The 22,049-nt window shown below is 44.0% G+C and overlaps 1 long non-coding RNA gene across 1 annotated transcript in view; it reads left to right on the forward strand.

The window, feature by feature from the left end:
• LOC141374062 (uncharacterized) overlaps nt 1–15,686 on the forward strand; it is a 19,110-nt gene extending 3,424 nt beyond the window's left edge. Inside the window, exon 3 of the long non-coding RNA XR_012380609.1 lies at nt 15,576–15,686. This is a non-coding gene — a long non-coding RNA (uncharacterized lncRNA). The remainder of the gene's footprint in view (nt 1–15,575) is intronic.
• The last annotated feature ends 6,363 nt before the right edge of the window (nt 15,687–22,049 follow it).

The raw sequence follows: 22,049 nt of genomic DNA on the forward strand, positions 1-22,049 counted from the left end.
TCACCTGAGTTAGTCCTTACCTGAGACCCCATCTTCACCTGAGTTAGACCTGACCTGAGACCACCTCCTTGCTTGGTGCTCCTTTTCCCCGTACCTGTCTCGTTTTCCTTCCTGCCTTACAGGATTTTCCTGAGAATAAACCCAAGGTAAATCACATGCACCTGCTACTGCTACCTGACTCAGACTCTGCTTCCCCAACTGACCTCGGGCACCCCTTTGCCATGGTCACCTGCCCCTCCCCTCACAGGGAGCTCTGCAGTCTAAGGGTCTCCTCTTCTGCTTCTGCACTGGAGTCACAGGAACAAGACAGGGGCACATGGGTGGCCAGGGAACCAGGCAGACAGATTTTGGAGAACTTTATGTGTGACACTGGCAAGATTTGGTGAAGGATTTTATAGGGAGGGGAGGGAAGAGAGGGAGGGGTCAAGGATGACATCTGGGTTTCTGAACTTAATAACTGGGAGGGGTTGTAGGAATTGGGGGAAGCAGGAGGGCAGGCTCACCATAGCCTCTGCATTCCTCGAGGGTGAAGAGAGCCAACTCCATGATACTGTTATCCACACATTATCACCCAGTACATGTGGCTGGCCCTCCAACATGTTTTGTGTTACTTACCACCATTGTCTTGGGCGACAAATGGCTTCCCTCCATGATTGGCCCTGTGTATCTGGTTTGAGTCAGCATAGATGACAGGGCTGTGAGGGGGAAGGAGAGGGCAGGGCTGTGGGAAGAGGGGCAGAGGGAGGCCGGCAGGGTGGCTTCTCTATGTGGAACAGGTGTCACCTCTGCCTGTCCTCGCTCATCCTCTTTTTGCCAGACGGTCTGGAGAGCCTCAGGGCCTTTGCTCTCCCTGCAACCCCACATTCTCCTTCCCCCTTAATTGCCTCAGTTTCTAGAGCAGCTCTTACTGATCACTCCATCCAAATTTGTCTGCCTCTGCTTCCGCACCAGTCTGTCACCCCAGCGCCCAGCCCAGCATGAAGGACACAGGGCACCAAATGCATTTTATAGTTTTCTCTCTGCCCACTTGCAAGCTGTCAGTTGGCCAGACTTGCTGTCCACTCAGGTGAGCTCCTCTCTGGGATCCTTATGTTCATTCCTGCCAGTAGACCTTAGTTAGAACCACCCCAGTTCATCAGAAGACTCAAAATAGAAGTAGGGTTGGGGTTGGGGTCTCCATCCTTCCTCGTTGAGGGTCCATGTCCTGACCTCAGGGCAGCTGCAGAAGCAGATCCTCAGACACGAGGCTCTTCTATTTCACGCAGAATTCCTCATTATTCTGATGTGATTTCTTTCTTTCCTCAATTTCTCATTATTGCACTTTACCCGAAGCAACATGTGAGAACTTGATTTTAACGTTGGGAGATTTTGCAAGGGACTAAATGGGGTGGGCAAAGGTTTGGCAGAAGTTTGAGCAAAAGATAGTGATGGTGACTTTGATAATCTCTTACCACCTTGCTTGAAAACCTTGTTGAGAGAAAAATCAAACTCCAGCTTCTCCTGATTAAAAAAATAATCTGTGATAAGCTCTATTCATATCAATAATTCCAAAGACTTGCAGGGGCACCTGGGTGGCTCGGTCGATGAAGCATCTGCCTTCAGCTCAGGTCATGATCCCAGGGTCCTGGGATCGAGCCCCGCATCGGGCTCCCTGCTCAGTGGAGAGTCTGCTTCTCCCTCTCCCTCTGCTGCTCCCCCTGCTTGTGCTCTCTCTCTGACAAATAAATGAAAAAATCTTAAAAAATAGTTAATACTATAGAATGTCACTTAAATCTTGCCCAGATCTTTTTGTGAAAATGAGCCCCTGGAATTGGGAGTCCTTGAATGGACTAGTCAGCTGAGAAAGATTTGGGGACACCAAATGGGGAAAGAAGACAGGAGAGCCAGAGATCCAGGACGTCTTGGCTCACCAATGATGAGCTGGGAACTCCGTTGGTCACCAAGGACGGGGCTGATAGTCAGACGCCTGAGCCTTGGAGGCATCTGTGTCTCACCAGGTATCCAGCACCTTGTCCCATGCATTTCCTCATGCAGATCTGTTGCTTCCCAACTGTAACTTCACTCATTCATTAATTCAACAAGTATTGAGCACCAGCTGTGTACCAGAAAGCACACTAAGTGCAAACAAGCACCCTGAGCGTGTGGAAGTTACATTCCAGTGGGGAAGACAGACAATAAACAAATAAACAGACAAAACCAAGATAATTACATCTCTTAAGTGCAGTGAAGAAATACCCAGGTGATGAGATACATGAGGGGGAACAGGAGCACTTTAGAAAGAGTCATCAGGGAAGTTGTCTCTGAGTGGGTAGTATCTGAGCTCTACCTGATGATGAAGATGAGGTCACAGACGCAGAGGATCTGGCCTCACTAAATTCCCAGAGGAGAGCATCCCACACAGAGAAAAAAAAAAAAAAAGTGCTTAAAGCCCAGGAGACAGGGAAGAGTTTCCTAGTGACGGATGTCAGGCTGGTACGGCTGAAAAGCAGTGATGGGGGGGGAGGAGGGCTGTGTGAGTGGGACTGGTAAATTCAGAGGAGCCAGATCGTGTGGGACCCTATGTTGCTCAGGGTCTTGTTGGGGGAGAAATCACACCAATTATGTTAACAGGGAGCATTTGGTGTGCAGACTTGTTGACTAGGTAATTGAAGAGACAAAACCATACAGTAAGGTACCATGAAAGTAGCAAGTTCAGGAAGCAGCTAACATCCTGAGAGCTGAGGGACCAAATGGACGAGGTTGGTATTATTAAAATGTGTGAGTCTAGAGGAGGACCCCACCGGGCTGACACTCAGACATCCAAGAAGGGGGCACAGCTGGGTTCATGTCGATGTCTCTAAGCTCAGAAGAGGGGCCTCCTGCCTGGACCAAGAACTCTGAGGAGGCAAGAGCCAACTAGTCCTGGTATTTCTGTGGGTCATGATGAGGCATCATGATACTGGATGCACTGGAAACACTGCAAACAGGACCCAACTATTGCTATGGGAAGAAGTTCCACTGAGAGAGTGGAGTGATGTTCCCAGAATTCTTGCACCCTACTGGGCATTGAAAAAAAAAACCTGCCAAGTGCAGAAATATAGTTCTTAAAGTCCCAAACCCAGCAAAACAAAGTCAGAAAAGAAGGATGGGTTTGGAGCTGAGAGACAATAGCCAAAGAACCAGCACAGACGGTGTATGCCACAAAATGGGAACTTCAGTTTTATTTTAAAAGCAATGGAAAGTCACCGGTTGGTTTTATGTAGGAACTTGATATAATCAGATTTCCCTCTTGAGAATATCGTCCTGGAGACTGTGTAGAAATGAAAGCAGAGAAAAGGCAGGATCAACAAGGTCAGTCAGGAGGTCTCAAGCATTGACTCTCAGGAGACATGGTGGTGGTTTGAGCTAGAGTTGTAGAGGAAGAGACGTGGCTGGATTAGAGATGTGGAACGGACAAGACTCACCTACAGCGCTGGATGTGGAGCTGGCAGGGGTGGCAGGAATGATGGACACCTGGCTTTCCTGAAGTGTTGGATGCCGATGTCATTTACAGAAACAAGAAGGCTTGGAGAAGTGAAGGAAGACAGGGAAATCCAGGATACCATTTTGGATCACATCCCATTTTAACATTCCCATTAGAAAAGCATGTGGATAGATCAGGCAGGTAGTTTGATATGAGTTAGATTATGGAGCTAAGGGGAAATGGCTGGACACTACCATGGGTGACATGACTGGGCAGAAGAAGTCCTGGAACTCAGAGCTGGTGACAGTGTCTGATCTGGGCAGAACACTGGGGGAAGCTCCTGTACTTGGTTTGTGCAATATTTTTATTATAAAACTTCATGTGTTATATAGGCTCTTCCAGTTGCAGGTAACAGATGTTTGCTCAGATTAACTTAGATAATTAGGGTTTATTCTCATCATACCCAGGAAAATAAAGATGAGGACTTTAGCCCATAACTGACCTTATGGTAACCCAGGGACACACAAAACTATATTATTTTAATATAGTTTGGAGGAGGTTAGGAGGAGCTAAGATGGCAGAGTAGAAGGAGGAGCCTAGACTTCCACGGAACACAGACAGATGAATATCAGATGATTCTGAATGCCCAAGCAATTGATCGAGGACTGACAGAACAAACTGCACAACTAGAGAGAGAAAAGAGGCCAGTCACACTGTGGAAGGTAGGAGGTGGGAAGAAATGATTTGGGGGAGAAACGGATCGTAGATGCTGTGGAGAGGAGGGGCCTCTAGTCATGGGGAGAGGGGGGGGGGGGGGGAGAGGGGGAGAGAGAGAGAGAGAGAGAGAGAGGAGTACACAGGGATACACAGAAGGAAAACACTTCCCTAAAGCCATTGACTGGGAACATGAGAGGGGCTGATTATCATGAGTTTTTACAACCAGTGGGGGCTCAAAGACTGGAGTTTTAGAGGTCCAAGTTGTGGTCAGTGCGTGTAGAGCCCAGTGGGCACTATAGTGCTCCTGGGGAGAAGGAGAGCAGAGGCCCAGGAGAGGACAGCTCGATCTGAGGATCTCCTGGGACACACAGGGAGACATATTTCCCCCTTATTGAAGCCCATCTGGGAGAGGTGGCATTGCCTCTCAGGGGACAGAAGAGCCATTGGGCACCATTGCACTCCCCTGCCCCTTGGCACAGGCACAGAGACACCTGCTGAGGGCAGGTAACCCAGACACTGGCCTTTTGCTGTGCTTTACTCCAAACCCCACACTTCTGTGCTCTTGTGTGACCACACCTCTGGGACAAACCTGCATGAGTCCCAGCACGGCAAGACCCTCCCCCAGAGGACCAGCATGGGCCCCTGCTATGCCAGATCCCTAAAGTTTGGAGTTGGCCTTGCTGGGATAGAATGTGGGTGCACTGCACTGCCAGGCAGGCGGACAGCCTGGACACAGACAGGGTGAAGGTAGGGACCCGAAGGGTGCCCAGGACACCCAAGGGGAGATTGTTCACTCCTCTGTGAGAGCTTCCCAGACAGTGGCAGGCAGAAATTCCCTTCTCCTGGGATGAGGGAGAGAGCTGGTGCCATTTTCCTCCCAACTCCCCCACACCCCTGTAAGTATAAACTAACTTCAGTAAGCAGCACAGTGCCAACAGTGGCAGCTAAACTGCTTACACCACGCCCCGGCTCCCTGTGCTCCGCAGGTGCTACTTTTCTGGGGCAAGGGTGCCTGAGAACCAGAGCAGCAGCCCCCTCTCCCAGAAGACCAACACAAACCCCCACACACACCACATCCACTGATCATAGGGTTCTGCAAAGCTTCAGCTCCAGGGAAATGGCATCAGATCTCTTCTAACAAGCAGATCAGAGCACACCTAGTTAAAACTCACCACACTCTGGCCAAGGTCCAACCACTGCCCACTGCAGGCAAGGAGAAACTCTATGGAGGACCGACCTGAGGGAAAGCACAGTGCACGCAGCATACACCAGGACACTGCCTATGGCATATGACCTCTTCTTACTAAAGCCATTACTCTCAGGAACAAGAAACATAACAGGCCTTCCAAACCCACAGAAGAAGACAGAAACCTAGACAAAATGACAAGAAGGAGGAATTTATCCCAAAAGAAAGAACAAGAAAAGGTCATGGTCAGGGATCTAATTGAAACAGATAGTAGTAATATGCCTGAACCAGAATTTAAAGCAACAATCATAAGGATACTAGCTGGGCTGGAGAAAAGCATAGAAGATACCAGGGAGTCCTTTACCATAGACCTAAAAGACCTAAAAACTAGTCAGGCCAAAATAAAAAATGCTATAACTGAATTCGAAACTGACTGGATGTAATGACCACAAGGATAGAAGAAGCAGAGAAACGAATAAGTGACATAGAAGATAAAATTATGGAAAATAGTGAAGCTGAAAAGAAGATGGAAAGAAAAATATTGGATCATGAATGTAGCCTTCAGGAACTCAGTGACTCCATAAAACGTAATAACATTCGAATCACAGGAGTCTCAGAAGAAAAAGAAGAGAGGGCAAAGGGGGCAGAAGGTTTATTTGAAGAAATTATAGCGGAAAACTTTCCTAATCTGGGGAAGGAAACAGACATCCAAATCCAGGAGGCACAGAGAACTCCCAACAAAATCAACAAAAGCGGGCCAATGCCAAAACATATTGCAGTTAAACTTGCAGAATATAGAGATAAAGAAGAAATCCTAAAAGCAGCAAGAGAAAAGAAGTCCCTAACTTACAAGGGGAAACATATCAGGTTAGCAGCAGATCTTGCCACAGAAACTTGGTAGGCCATAAGAAAGTGGCATGATATGTTCAACCTGCTGAATAGGAAAAATAGACAGCCAGGAATACTCTATCCAGCAAGGCTGTCATTCAGAATAGGAGAGATAAAGAGTTTCCCAGACAAACAAAAACTAAAGGAGTTCATGACCATCGAACCAGACCTACAAGAAATATTAAAGGAGACTCTGAGTGGGAAAGAAAGGCCAAAAGCAACAAAGACTACAAAGGAGCAGAAAATCTCCAGAAACAAAGACTTAACAAGTAATACAATGACACTAAATTCATATCTATCAATAGTTACTCTGAATGTAAATGGACTAAATTCTCCAATCAAAGGACATAGGGTGTTAGAATGAATTAAAAAAAAAAAAAGAACCATCTATATCTACCTATAAGAAACTCATTTTAGACCTAAATCACCTGCAGATTGAAAGCGAAGGGATGGAGAACCATTTATCATTGCTAATGGACATCAAAAGAAAGCTGGATTAGCCATCCTTTTATCAGACAAACTAGATTTTAAACCAAAGACTGTAACAAGAGGTGAAGAAGGGCACTATATCATAATAAAGGGTCTATCCAACAAGAAGATCTAACAATTTTCAATATTTATGCCCCCAACTTGGGAGCACCCAAAGATTTAAAACAATTCATAACAAACATAAAGGAACTCAAAGATAAAAACACAGTAATAGTAGGGGACTTTAATACCCCACTTACAGCAATGGACAGATCTTCAAGGCAGAAAATCAACAAGGACACAATGGCTCTGAATGACACACTGGACCAGATGGACTTAACAGATATATTCAGAACATTTCATCCTAAAGCAGCAGAATACACATTCTTTTTGAGTGCACATGGGACATTCCCCAGAATAGATCATATGCTGGGTCACAAGTCAGGCCTCAACAAGTATAAAAAGACTGAGATAATACCATGCATATTTTCCAACCACAACAATATAAAACTTGAAGTCAACCACAAGAAAACATTTGGAAAGACCACAAATACATTGGAGGTTAAAGATCATCCTACTAAAGAATGAATGGGTTAACCAGGAAATTGAAGAATAAATAAAAAAGTACATGGAAACAAATGAAAATGAAAACACAACAGTCCAAAATCCTTGGGATGTAGCAAAAGCAGTCATAAGAGGAAAGTATATAGCAATACAGGCCTGTCTCAAGAAGCAAGAAAAATCTTAAATATGCAACACATCCTAACACCTAAGGGAGCTAGAGAAAGAATAACAAATGAAGCCTTAAGTCAGCAGCAGAAGGAAAATAATAAAGATTAGAGCAGAAATCAATGATATAGAAACAAAACAAAACTCAGAAGAATGGATCAATGAAACCAGGAGCTGGTTCTTTGAAAGAATTAATAAAATTGATAAACCCCCAGCCAGACATATCAAAAAGAAAAGACAAAAAAAAAAAAAAGACAAAGGACCCAAATAAATAAAATCATGAATGAGAGAGGAGAGATCACAACCAACACCACAGAAATACAAATAATTATAAGAGAATATTATGAAAAATTATATGTCAACAAATTGCATAACCTAGAAGAAGTAGATAAATTCCTAGAAACATAAACTACCAAAACTGAAACAGAAAACTTGAAACAGACTGATAACCAGCAAAGAAATCAAATCAGTATTCAAAAATCTCCCAACAAACAAAAGTCCAGGGAGAGATGGCTTCCCAGGGGAATTCTACCAGACATTTAAAGAAGAGTTAATACCTATTCTTCTCAAACTGTTCCAAAAAATAGAAATGGAAAGAAAACTTCCAAAGTCATTCTATGAAGTCAGCATTACCTTGATTCCAAAACCAGACAAAGACCCCACTAAAAGGGTGAATTACAAGCCAAGATCCCTGATGAACATGGATGCAAAAATTCTCAACAAGAAGACTAGCAAATGGAATTCAACAGTACATTAAAAGAATTATTCACCATGATCAAGTGGGATTTACTCCTGGGTTGCAGGGGTGGTTCAATATCCGCAAATCAATCAACATGCTATACCACATTAATAAAAGAAAGGATAAGAATCATATGATCCTCTCAAGAGATGCAGAAAAAGCATTTGACAAAGTACAGAATCCATTCTTTCTTTTTAATTTTATTTTATTATGTTATGTTAATCACCATACATTACATCATTAGTTTTTGATGTAGTGTTCCATGATTCATTGTTTGCGTATAACACCCAGTGCTCTGTGCAATATGTGCCCTCCTTAATACCCATCACTGGGCTAACCAATCCCCCAGCGCCGTCCCCTCTAAAACCCTCAGTTTATTTCTCAGAGTCCATAGTCTCTCATGGTTCGTCTCCCCCTCCTATTCCCTGCTCCCTTCATTTACAGCATCCATTCTTGACAAAAACACTCAACAAAGTAGGGATAGATGGAACGTACCTCAACATCATATAGGCCATATATGAAAGACCCACAACCTAATGTCATCCTCAATGGGGAAAAACAGAGAGCTTTCCCTCTACAATCGGGAACAAGACAGAGATGTCCACGTTCACCACTGTTACTTAACACAGTACTGAAAGTCCTAGCCACAGCAATCAGACAATAAAAAAGAAATGAAAGGCATCCAAATCAGCAAGGAAGAAGTCAAATTTTCACTATTTGCAGATGACATGATATTCTATGTAGAAAACCCAAAAGACTCCACCAAAAAATTGCTAGAACTGATACACGACTTCAGTGAAGTTGCAGGATACAAAATCAATATACAGAAATCTGTTGCATTTCTATACACCAATAATGAAGCAGCAGAAAGAGAAATCAAGGAAATGTCCCTATTTACAATTGCACCAAAAACCATAAGATACCTAGGAATAAACCTGACCAAAGAGGTAAAAGATCTGTACTCTGAAAACTATAGAACACTAATGAAAGAAATTGAAGAAGACACAAAGAAATGGAAAAACATTCCATGCTCATGGACTGGAAGAACAAATATTTTAAAATGTCTATACTTCCCAAAGCAATCTACACATTTAACGCGATCCCTATCAAAATATCACCAGCAGGGGCACCTGAGTGGCTCAGTTGGTTAAGTGTCTGCCTTCGGCTTGGGTCCCATGGTCCCAGGGTCCTAGGATTGAGCCCCGCATCGGGCTCTCTGCTCAGCGGGAAGCCTCCTTCTCCCTCTCCCACTCCCCCTGCTTGTGTTCCCTCTCTCGCTGTGTCTCTCTCTATCAAATAAATAAATAAAATCTTAAAAAAAAATACCACCAGCATTTTTCACAGAACTAGAATAAACAATCCTAAAATCTGTATGGAACCACAAAAGACCCCAAGTAGCCAAAGCAATCTTGAAAAAGAAAAGCGAAGCTGGAGGCATCACAATTCCAGACTTCACCTTATATTACAAAGCTATAATCATCAAGACAGTGTGGTACTGGCATAAAAACAGACACAGAGATCAATACAACAGAATAGAAAACCCAGGCTGGACCCACAATTATATGGTCAAATAATCTTTGACAAAGCAGGAAAGAATATCCAATGGAAAAAAGACAGTCTCTTCAACAAATGGTGTTGGGAAAACTGGTCAGCAGCATGCAAAAGAATGAAACTGGACCACTTACACCATACACAGAAATAAACTCAAAATAAATGAAAGATCTAAATGTGAGACAGGAAACCATCAAAATCCTTGAGGAGAACATAGGTAGCAACCTCATTGACATGGGCCATAGCAACTTCTTACTAGATATGTCTCCAGAGGCAAGGGAAATAAAAGCAAAAACAAACTATTAGGACTTCATCAAAATAAAAATCTGCACAGCAAAGGAAACAGTCAGCAAAACTAAAAGGCAACCTTTGGAATGGGAGAAGATATTTGCAAATGACATATCTAATAAAGTGTTAGTATCCAAAATCTATAAAGAACTTATCAAACTCGACTCCCCAAAGACAAATAATCCAGTTAAGAAATGGACAGTAGACATGAATAGATATTTTTCCAATAAAGACATACAGATGGCCAACAAGCACATGAAAAAGTGTTCAATATCACTCATCTTCAGGGAAATGCAAATCAAAACTACAATGAGATACCACCTTACACCTCTCAGAATGGCTAAAATCAACAACATAGGAAACAACAGATGTTGAGGAGGATGCAGAGAAAGGGGAACCCTCCTACACTGTTGGTGGGAATGCAAACTGTGCAGCCACTCTGGAAACAGTATGGAGGTTCCTCATAAAGCTAAAAATAGAGCTACCCAAATGTCCATTGCCTGATGAATGGATAAAGGATTTGGACTGTACATGTACAATGGAATGTTAGTCATAAAAAAGAATGAAATTTTGCCGTTTGCAATGACACGGATGGAGCTAATCAGTCAGAGGAAGACAAATGCCCTATGATTTCACTCTTATGTGGAATTTAAGAAATGAAACAGGTGGGGGTGCCTAGGTGACGCAGTTGGTTAAGTGTTGGACTCAGTTTCAGCTCAGGTCATGATCTCAGGGTGGTGAGATTGAACCCCAAATCAAGCTCTGCCCTCAGTGTGGAGTCTGCTTGAGATTCCCTCTCCCTCTGCCCCCCCTGCTCGTGCTCTCTCTCTCTTTCAAATAAAAAAACAAATCTTAAAAAAAAAAAAGAAACAAAACAGATGAACATAGGGGGGAAAAGAGAGAGACAAAACATAAAATAGACTCTTTTTTTTTTAGAGATTTTATTTATTTGACAGAGAGAGACAGTAGAGGCAGGGGGAGAGGCAGGGAGCCCGATGCGGGGCTCGATCCCAGGACCTTGGGACCATGACCTGAGCCAAAGGCGGTGCTTAACACACTGAGCCACCCGGGCACCCCCATAAAATAGACCCTTAATGATAGAGAAGAAACTGAGGGTTGCTGGAGGAGAGGTAGGGGCAGGGGATGGGCTAATGGGTGATGGGTATTAAGGAGGGTATTATTGTAATGAGCACTGGGTATTATATGTAAGTGATGAATCACTAAATTCTACTCTTGAAATAATACTACACTATATGTGAACTAACTGGAATTTAAATAAAAACTTGAAACACAAAACTAAACAAAAATATAGTTTTGAGGAAATATCAGTGGGTCTCTGTCCTGTGCAACCCAATGACCCTAACCAAACCATGACTGTTCTTTATAACACAGAACATAGGGCTAGCACATGGGTCACTGTGAAAAGACAAAACTATGAGGTCTGCTTGGGTTCCCATGTTTACACTGCCCAGCAGTGTAAAAATTGCCTTCGGGCAGAAAGCTGGAGTGATTTAGGCTCACCTTCTTTGTTTCCCTCACCTCAGGGACCACAAGTCACGTGGCCCTATGAGGTTCTGTGCCAATTTCTGGGTGTAAAATAGCCACACCGTGATCAATTTCGAACTATCAACGTGAAGTCTGTAAGTGGTTCAGAAGAGATGAGAGAATACAAGCCAGTTCCTATACACGCTGGATACACCCCTAAATATTTCATGGGTTTTGGTGCTATTTTAAATTCCTGACATTCTAAGTGTAATGCTGCTGAGTGATGGGATTTTATCATCTCCCTTTATGGAGTATTAAAGTCCATTTTGTTGGGCAGTCATTTGCAGATGGGGTTGATGTTTGTTTGTTTGTTTGTTTGTTTGTTTGTTTGTTTGTTTTAGGCCTTTCCTGTCGGGCTAACTCAGCCCTCCTACTGAGGCAGTGACCCTTCTGGGGTTTTACTCAGTACCCCGGGTGGTCAACGGGGCCCTCCACTGTGCAGGGCAGGGACTCAGTCTCCCAGGCCTGCCTGAGCTTGAGGAACTGTTAGCCTGTAGAATCCCATCCATGCTCTTTCCAGGCCCTCGGGCGTTTTGCCCTATACACGCCCAGATTGGTCTCCACACAAAGTCTTGAGGGAACCCCCGGTTCTGGAGCACTTTCTTTGCATAGCTTCTTCCTCTTACATCTTCTGCCTCGCAAACTGCAAATCACCTTAGCACCTCCCCCGCCCCCCGCACTCCCCCACCCTCAATCTTTGTCTCTTTAAGAGAAGAGAAGATCTAAGATCTTCTAAGATCTGCTTAGGTTTTGCTTGGGTTCCCATTTTTACACAGCCCAGCAGTGTAAAAATTGCCTTCGGGCAGAAACCTGGGGTGATTTAGGCTCACCTTTGTTTCCCTCACCTCATGGACCACAGGCCACATGGCCCTAGTGTCCCAATATCCAAGCACCGTCTTTCATGTATTTTGACCAGTCTTCCAGTTGTTTATGCCAGAAGGGCAGGCTCCACTTCAATGACTCCTCTGCTTCTAGAACAGAAGTTGGCTTTCTGGTCTGAGTCAACACATACTTAATCTAAAACATCTGTGTTCAAAGTCTTGTTCTGTGTGCTAAGGGCCCTTACAGCAAGAAACTCACCAGAGTTATGAGAGAACCAGAGTGCACCTTCTGAGTGAGGGGAGAGACGGGGAAAGGCTTGTAGGAGAACCTGCTGGAATGTTAAAGAATCCCAAACTTTCCAAGTCCAACTGGGAAATTCTGATCTTATGCCCCAGACCTGCTCATCCAAATATTCCTTACCTTAGTTAATGGCAGCTCCAACCTTATGGCTGCTCAGACCGAAAAGCTCGACACCATGCTTGTCACCTTTCTTTCCCTTGTACCCACATCTGACCCTTTGGCAAATCCCGTGAGACCCACCTTTATGCTACATCCAGATTCCAACGGCCTCACCAGCCCCACCACGACCACCCTGATGCCCGCCACGTTCATCCCTGCCTCACCACCCAGCGGCCAGCGTGATCCTTGCAACGTGTAACCCCCCAGCACAACCTGCCGGTGGCTCCCCGCCTCATAGGGAGTAAAGCTGTGCCACGCTTCATGAGGCCCCCCGGTCTTTTGCTTTGACTTTTGCCATTCTCCCCCTTACCTGCACTGCTCAGGCCATGCTGGCCTCCTTCCAGGAGCTTTGGCCTCGGGGGCTTTGCCCTTGCTCTTCACTTTGCCCTAAATGATTTACCCCCAGACACTCACTCAGCTTGCTCCTTCCATTCCTTGTCTTTGCTCAAATGTCCCTTCTCCATGGGGCCCTCCCTGACCACTCTGTCGAAAACTGGAATGGCCCCCACAGCCACTGGGGCACTACCCATCCTTCTCCCCTGCTGCGTTTCTGTCCACGGCATCCACCCCTTCTCATTTGTTATACGCCTTGCTCCTTCTGTTCACTGATGCCCAGCCCCTGAAATAGGACTTGGCCATGGTAAGCCTCAGTAAATATTACACAAATAGGTGAATGCTAAAGCAGGGGTAGAGGTGAGGTCATTAGAGAGCAATAGCCATTTGGGGATGAGGGAATGGCATGGACAAGCACTGAAGGAGGCGAGCGTGTGATGTGATCAGGAAGCTGAAATTAAGGGGATGAAGGGTGTGTGGGAATGGGGCCAAGCAGCAGGGCTGCTGGCCATGCTGGCATGTTTGAACTTCAGCCTGAAGCAGCGGGTGGCGCTAGTAGGTTCTAAGGTGGCTTGGGTGACACGGTGGGGAGTGAAATCTGAGCGTATCAGTAATTTGGTAGAAGACATTGGCTTAGAGGTGGGGGATCTGGACACAAAGAGACAACGTTCTCCATTCAACAGCTCAGGTGATGAATGATGAGGACCTGAATTCAGTCAGTGGCAGAGGTGGAATTTTTCACGGAAGATGGTGGTGGAATAGGAGGCCCCTAGGCTTGCCTCATCCCATAATACAACTAGATACTATCAAATCATCCTAAATACCCTAGAAATTTATCTAAAGACTGGCAGAACTCTACAACTAAAGGTAGAAAAGAAGCCACATTGAAGAAGGTAGGATGTGTGGAGACATGGTTTGGGAGAGAAATGGATCATGGCTGCTGTGGTGGGGCAGGGGCCGCGGTCTCAGAGAAGAGCGAGAGACAAACTAGCACACAGGGAGCTCACAGGGAAAATGAACCACCATAGCAATTGGCTTGGAAAGGAAGAAGAGCTGAATTTCATGAGTTCTCATAACCAGTGGGGTTAAAGCCTAGAGTTTTAAAGGTCAGCGTGCTTGGCTTGGGGAGAGTTCAGGGTATATTGGGGATACTCTTGGAGAGAAGGCAGGCAAACAGCCTGCAGACATACAATGTAGAAACAGTAATCTGAAGAGCACCTGGGGCACACGGTGGGGAGGTTAGTTGCTCATCTCAGAGCATGTCCCAGAGAGGCAGCATTCATACATGGAGAGACCCCTCTGGGAACAAAGGAACTGGCCAGTGCCATTTCCCTCCCCCACACCCCAGCATAAGCACAGGGCCACCTGTGGGAACCAGTGCAGCACTGACACTCGCTACCTACCTTGCTTACAGCAAGCCCTGCTACCCCGACACTGTGGTGGAACCAGAGTGTCAGGGGAGTGTCACATTTGCCTCTGTCCCAGTGCAGTGGACCCCCTCCCCCAGAAAACCAGCCCAAAGTTCTGCCAACACCACATCTCCTTACCCAGGAGTTTTGAGAGGACTCAGTGCTGGTGGCAGCAGAGACAGATCTCATTAACACAAACAGACCAGAGCACACCTAGTGTGACCAGGATACAACAGCAGAGTGCGTTAGCACACATTGAGACACACCTGGAAGCACCAGGCCCTGGAGAGCAGAGGACAGTACTTGGCAAGAGGCCATCACCCTCAGAAACAGGAATGTAGCTAACTTTCCTAACACACAGAAACAGGCACAAAGGCTTAGACAAAATGAGAAGACAGAGGAATTTGCCTCAAATGAAAGAACAGGACAAGGCCATGGCCAGAGATCTAAGCAAAACAGAGATAAGTAACATACCTGATGGAGAATTTATTTTTTTAAGTTTTATTTATTTATTATTTATTTGAGAGAGAGACAGAATGCAGTGGGGAGGGGCAGAAGGAGAGGAAGAGGGAAAGAATCCCAAGACTCCCCAACACGGGGTTCGATCTCATGACCCCAAGATCATGACCTGAGCTGAAACCAAGAGTCAGACACTTAACTGATGGAGTCACCCAGGCGCCCCTGCCTGATGGAGAATTTAAAGCAATGACCATAAGAATATTCACTGGAATTGAGAAAAGAGTGAAAGACCCGAGTGAGACCCTTAACACAGAGATAAGGAATAACATAGCAGAGATAAATGTCTCAATAAATGAAATGAGAAATACACTTGATGGAATGAGCAGCAGGCTGGAAGATGCAGAGGAATGAGTTAATGACCTAGAAGACAGAGTAATGGAAAGTAATCAGCTGAACAAAAGAGAGAAAAAAGAATTATGCAAAATGAGAATAGACTTAGGGATCTCAGTGACTCCATCAAACATAACATTTGTATTATAGGAGTCCCTGAAGGAGAAGAAAGAGAAAACGGGGCAGAAAATTTACTTGAAGAAATACTAACTGAAAACCTCCCTATTCTGGGGAAGGAAACAGATACCCAGATCCAGGAACCCCCAACAAAATCAATAAAAGCAGATCCACACACCAAGACACAGTATTTGTCTATTTGTTTTTAAAGATTTTATTTATTTATTTTAGAGAGAGAATGAGAGTGCATGTGCGTGGGGAGAGGGGCAGGGTGGAGAGAGAGGGACAAGCAGACTCTGAGCTGAGCAAGGAGCCCAAGATGGGGCTCTATCTCACAACTCTAAGATCATGACCTGAGCCGAAACCAAGAGTCAGCCACTCAGTTGCACTACCCAGGTGCCCCAACACCAAGACATAGTGTAATTAAAATGGTAAAATATAGTGATAAAGAAAAAATATTAAAAGCAGTGAGACAAAAGAAGATAGTTACCAAAAAAGGAAACCCCATCAGGCCATCAGCAGATTTTCAGCAGAATCATTCCAAGCCAGAAGGGAGTGGTATGATATATTCAAAGTGCTGAATGGGAAAAACCTACAGCCAAGAATACTCTATCCAACAAGGCTCTAATTAAGAATAGAAGGAGAGATAAAGAGTTTCCCAGACAAAACAAAACAAACAAAACAAAACAAAACCTAAAGCAGTTCATGACCACTAAACCAGCCCTACAAGAAATATTAAAGAGGACTCTTTGAGTGGAAAGAAAAGACCAAAAATGACAGTGTGAAGGTAGGAAACACAGCAGTAAAAAGATTCATTTTTACTGTAAATCAGTAAAAAATCAGTCAAGGAACTCACAAAATAAAAGGTTATAAAATATGACACCATATACCTAAAACATGGGGAGGAGAGGAGTAAAGAATGGGTTCAAACTTAAACCATCAATTTAATACAGATGCTATTTGCAGAAGAGGTTATATATACACCTAATGATAACCATATATCAAAACCACTAATAAATATGCAAGTAATAAACAGAAAGAAATCTAAGTATATTACTAAAGAAAACCAGCAAACCATGAAAGAAAGACATGAAACGATCAGAGAAAATCTTCAGAAACAAACACAAAAAAGGTAATAAGATGGCAATAAATACATGTCTATCAATAATTACTTGGAGGTGATGAATCACTAAATTCTACTCCTGAAACAAATAGTATACTATATGTTAACTAACTAGAATTTAAATGAAAATTTGAAAAAAAAAGAATTACTTTAAGGGGCACCAGTCAGTAGAGCATGCAACTCTGGATCTCAAGGTTGTAAGTTTGAGCCCACGTTGGGTGTACAGATTACTTTAAAATAAAATCTTAAAAAATAATAATAGGGGGGCACCTGGGTGGCTCAGTTGTTAAGCGTCTGCCGTCGGCTCAGGTCATGATCCCAGGGATCGAGCCCCGCATCGGGCTCCCTGCTTGGTGGGAAGCCTGCTTCTCCCTCTCCCACTCTCCCTGCTTGTGTTCCCTCTCTCGCTGTGTCTTTCTCCTGTCAAATAAATAAATAAAATCTTAAAATAATAATAATAGAGTCCTGGGATCAAGCCCCACGTCAGGCTCCCTGCTCAGCGGGGAATCTGCTTCTCTCTCTCCCTCCACCCCTCTCCATGCTTGTGCTCTCTCTCTCTCACTTGCTCTAGCTCTCAAATAAATAAATAAAATCTTTAAAATAATAATAATTACTTCGAATGAAAATGGACTAAATGCTCCAATCAAAAGACATAGGGTGTCAGAACAGATTAAAAAACAAGCCTCTTCTACATGCTGCCTATAGGAGACTGATTTCAGACCTAAAGACACATGGAGATTGACAGTGAGGGAATGGAGAAACATTTTATCATGCAAATGGATGTCAAAAGAAAGCTGGAGGGGTGGCTGGGTGGCTCAGTTAGTTAAATGTCTGACTCTTGGTTTTGGCTCAGGTCATGATCTCAGGGTCATGAGATCGAGCATTGTGTCAGGCTCCATGCTGGGTGTGGAGCCTGCTTAAGATTCTTCCCCCCTTCCCTCCCCCTCTTCTCCTCCCCCAACTCGAGCATGCACTCTCTCTCTAAAATAAATAAATATATAAAATCTTAAAAAAAAAAAGAAGACTCGAGTAGTAATAGTTATATTAGACAAACTGGACTTTAAAACAAGGCTGTAACAACAGACAAAGAAGGACACTATATAACCATAGAGGGGATGATCCAACAAGAAGATATAACAATTGTAAATATTTTTGCACCCAACATGGGAGCACCCAAATACATAAAACAGTTAATAACAAACTGAAAGGGGGTGCCTGGGTGGCTCAGTCGTTAAGCGTCTGCCTTTGGCTCAGGTCATGGTCCCGGGGTCCTGGGATCGAGCCCCACATTGGGCTCCCTGCTCGGCAGGAAGACTGCTTCTCCCTCTCTCGCTCCCCCTGCTTGTGTTCCCTCTCTCGCTGTGTCTCTCTCTGTCAAATAAACAAATAAAATCTTTAAAAAAAAGAAAACAGAAAGGAACTCAATGATAATAATACAGTAATACTAGGGGACTTTAACACCCCATCTTCATCAATGGACAGACCATCTAAACAGAAAATCAACAAGGAAACATTGGCTTTGAATGACACAGTGGAACAGATGAAGTTAACAGATATATTCAGAAAGTTCCATCCTTAAAAAGCAGAATACACACTTTTCAAGAGCCCATGGAACATTCTCCAGAATAGATTATAAAGATTTTATAGATTATAAAAACAAACAAGCCTCAATAAATTCAAGAAGATCGAAATCATGCCATGCACCTTTTCTGACCACAATGCTATGAAACTAGAGGTCAACCACAAGAAAAAGTATGGAAAGAGCACAAATACATGGAGGTTAAATAACATGTTACTAAACAATGAACAGGTCAACCAGGAAATAAAGGAGAAATAAAAAAGCATATGAAAACAAATGCAAATGAAAACACAACTGTCCAAGACCTTTGGGATGCAGCCAAAGAGGTTCCAAGAGGGGAGTTTATAGCAATACAAGCCTACCTCCAGAAGTGATTCAGTGGCAGAGGTACTGAAAGGAAGAGATGGATTTGAATGGTATTTAAGAAGTGAAGCTCTCAGGACTTGGTAAGTAAACTGGTCTGAGATGGGGTAGAGGAAGAGTCTAGGATGACCACCAGATTTCTAACTGGGGTTACTCAAGGGGTGGTGGTGCCATTGGCCCAACACAGATGTAAAGCGATCACATAGCATCACCAATCGTCCTCCTGCTACTGGGCCATGAGGGCCGGTGATGGTGAGCTAGACATCCAAGCCATTCATCGTATTCACCGCGGGTGGGCACCCAGCTGGTGGCAGGAAGTCTGATCTGAGCACCATTTAGTCACAGACTCCCTTCCATCATGAAAGACCAAGGCCATAATATAAATATTGCTTTAATTTGTTAGACAGGGCTTTGTGGCTTCTTGCCCCACCTCGACTGCCCTATAAAGTAACCAGAGAAGGAGAGTATGCCTGAGTTTCCCTAAGCAGAAGTTTAGATTTGTCTAATGGGACAAAGGCACACAGGCAGGATCATCACACCAAAATATGCCGTGACAGCAAATATTTATGCACAGCACAGTGCCAGACACTAACCTAAGCTCATATGCCCTTGAGGGACTACTTTATTCCTCTGCCTTCCTGTGATGATCTTTCTGTTAACCAGGTGGTGAGGGGAGTGGCGAAGAAGACGCTTTGGTAACCAGCCCAGTCAACCTCGAAGTCAGTGGTCATGGTGATCAGCTCCACCATTACCACCAAGTCCGAGCCATCTGAATGTCCCTCTGTGGCTGGGACTGACTGTCCTTCCCAGGCTGCAGGATGAGGAGCCCAGAGCCAGCACCCAAGGAGAGAGTGTGAAGCATCTTTCATCTAGCAGAGGGACCAGGCCAACGCATGAATGCTGGGTCTGAAGCAAAGGGACTCTAAGCAGAGTTAGTAGAGGGGGTGGGTGAGTCAATGTAGCAGGGTAGAAAAGAAGCATCCTGGAAAGATTCCCTGAGGGTCGGGAAAAGAGAAGCAGAACCTGCCAATGAGTATGAAGAGAGATGTTTAAAGCAACTCACTTGAACACAAGCATCTTATACAGCTATGACCCTGCATTTTATGGAATGCAAGTAGTGGGCAGGGGCAATATGGGGGCATGCACTATAGGAGGTAGAATATTTGCATTCATTTATTTAAAAAGCTTTTATTGAGTACCTACATGCACGTAAAACAATAGGTAGCAACACAAGATTGCCACATTAATGGGATAAGCAGATTAGAGGCTGGTGCTGTTTGACCCATGGATAACTTCTAATGAAGGGTTATGCCTAATTAGAAGAATGTATATAATTTCTTTTTTAATGATACTATCAAAGATGGCAATTTCAAGTTAAGTATATATCCTAAAAGAGTTTTATCCCACAGGTTTGAAGTCGATAATTTTTCTTGAACATTAACTGACCTTCCTATGAGTTTCAATAGATGAATCAAGCCAAGAGGTTCACCTTCATGATGTTTTTAGATGATAAGGGAAATAAAAATATTTGCGCTCAAAAGATCTCCATAGATCCTTTTCTTCTGCGGCTACTTGTACTGTTCTTTGGAGAAGAGTTAGCTTCCTTGAACTATTGAGAACTGACCTGAATTAGTGGACAGATGTGAAAACAAGAGCTTGTTCTGCATGGCCAAGCAGTTCTTGTATGGCCTTCATACCCCAAATGGAAATAAATGGTACCCTGGGGCTTTAATATATATGGGAAACACAAGTTATTCTGTGTAACTGCACTTACCAACCTCTCTTTGCTTTTATGTGTATGACAAATAGCACTGAAGAAAGTAGCAAGCCACTGCAAAAAACCCTCTCAATAGAGAGAGACAGAGACACAGAGAGAGAGATTGATTGATCTTTTACAAAACAGTAAACATAAGACCTTGCTCGTGTACAGCAAAATGCATCTGGGTCACTGAGAAATTTTAGGGTTTCAGGGTTGTTCTCTCTAAATATATTAGTGTTTCAGATAGAACCCTGGTTCCCTTTTTGCTGATATGTTTACAGTTTCTTTGATCAGAAAAGAGGAAGTATTACAATATGATTAAGCTTCCTTAAATAATGACATGGCAAAATGTGTGACTCTGATAAGAAATGTAAACAATTATGGGGTGCCTGGGTGGCTCAGTGGGTTAAGCATCTGCCTCCAGCTCAGGTCAGGATCCCGGGGTCCTGGGATGGAGCCCTCCATTGGGCTCCCTGCTCAGTGGGAGTCTACTTCTCCCTCTGACTCTCCCCCCTTTAGTGCTCTCTCTCTCTCTCTCAAATAAATAAAATCTTTTTTAAAAAGGAAACAAACAATTATGAATTCTTCAGAAATTTCTCAAACTTTCATTCTGATGGAAGAAAGCAAAACTTTTCAAAACTGGGCTTCTCAATGCAGCTCACTTTGTTTCAAAGGGCACCTTTGTGAAATATATAATCTGATATGCTTATAGGGATCGGCTTGAGGTGAAACTATTTATTTCATGAGGACAACAACCTACCAGAAATATCTAACCCTAGCTGTGAAAGCAAATATGGTTGTCATAGAGCTAACGGGTCAGAAACACAGGAAGGCACCTACTCTGTGCTGGGCACTGCTCCCAAGGACACAGCAGTGCCCTCAGGAGCTTATATTCCAGACAGATAATAGAAAAGAGCTGAGTTTGGAAAAGTTAACAGTGCTATGTAAATACAGGGGATTGTCACGTTAGCTTAAAGGACTGAGGCAAATCTTGCAAAAAAAATCTTTTATACAAAAGAAAATGGATTTGGATGAAAATGAAACCATTTCTGTTCTTCGTAGGTGTTTGGCAAGCTCAGTGAGGAGATGAGAAATGCTGAGCAGATTGACGATTTTGGAGTGTAGAGCATATCAAACGCTCTATAAAGGGGTTCTGCCTTCTAATTAAATAAAATTAGGTACTAGCATTTTGTCACATCATACTTGCTAGTTTTGACATTCTTGGTTATTATCTTTCTAACTCTTTAACAAGCAAGAAACCCATATCACGACAGAGGCAGCGAGGCTCACAGGGTCATCTGATCCAGCTTCCACGCTCTGACAGATGATCTCTCATCAGTGACCCTTGCAGAGGGATTTGCCTGAAACTTACGGCTCTGGATACACTTGGTTTCTGTGTGCAGAAGCCCAGTTCTGAAGTCCCTGCAGTTAGATAAGGCTGTTGGAATCCTGTGTTGTCTTGATCTGTGTTCCTCATCTTCCATTACTTGTATTTTTCTGACCGTCCCATGATTGCTGAACTCGTAGGGCCACCTCGGTGTGATGGTGATGGCCAGTCTGGAGGCTGCTTTTACGCCACTGGGAGCGGGGGGCGGACTTCTCCAGCAATCTGGGCTGAACATAAGCAAAGCTGAGCCTGAGATCATCTGGGAGCTTTCCCCCCCTGGAACAGCTGACAGACAT

Source organism: Callorhinus ursinus, unplaced genomic scaffold (genome assembly GCF_003265705.2).
Source record: "Callorhinus ursinus isolate GAN/ISIS: 27379988/994484 unplaced genomic scaffold, GSC_fseal_2.0 scaffold13, whole genome shotgun sequence".
NCBI lineage: Eukaryota > Metazoa > Chordata > Mammalia > Carnivora > Otariidae > Callorhinus > Callorhinus ursinus.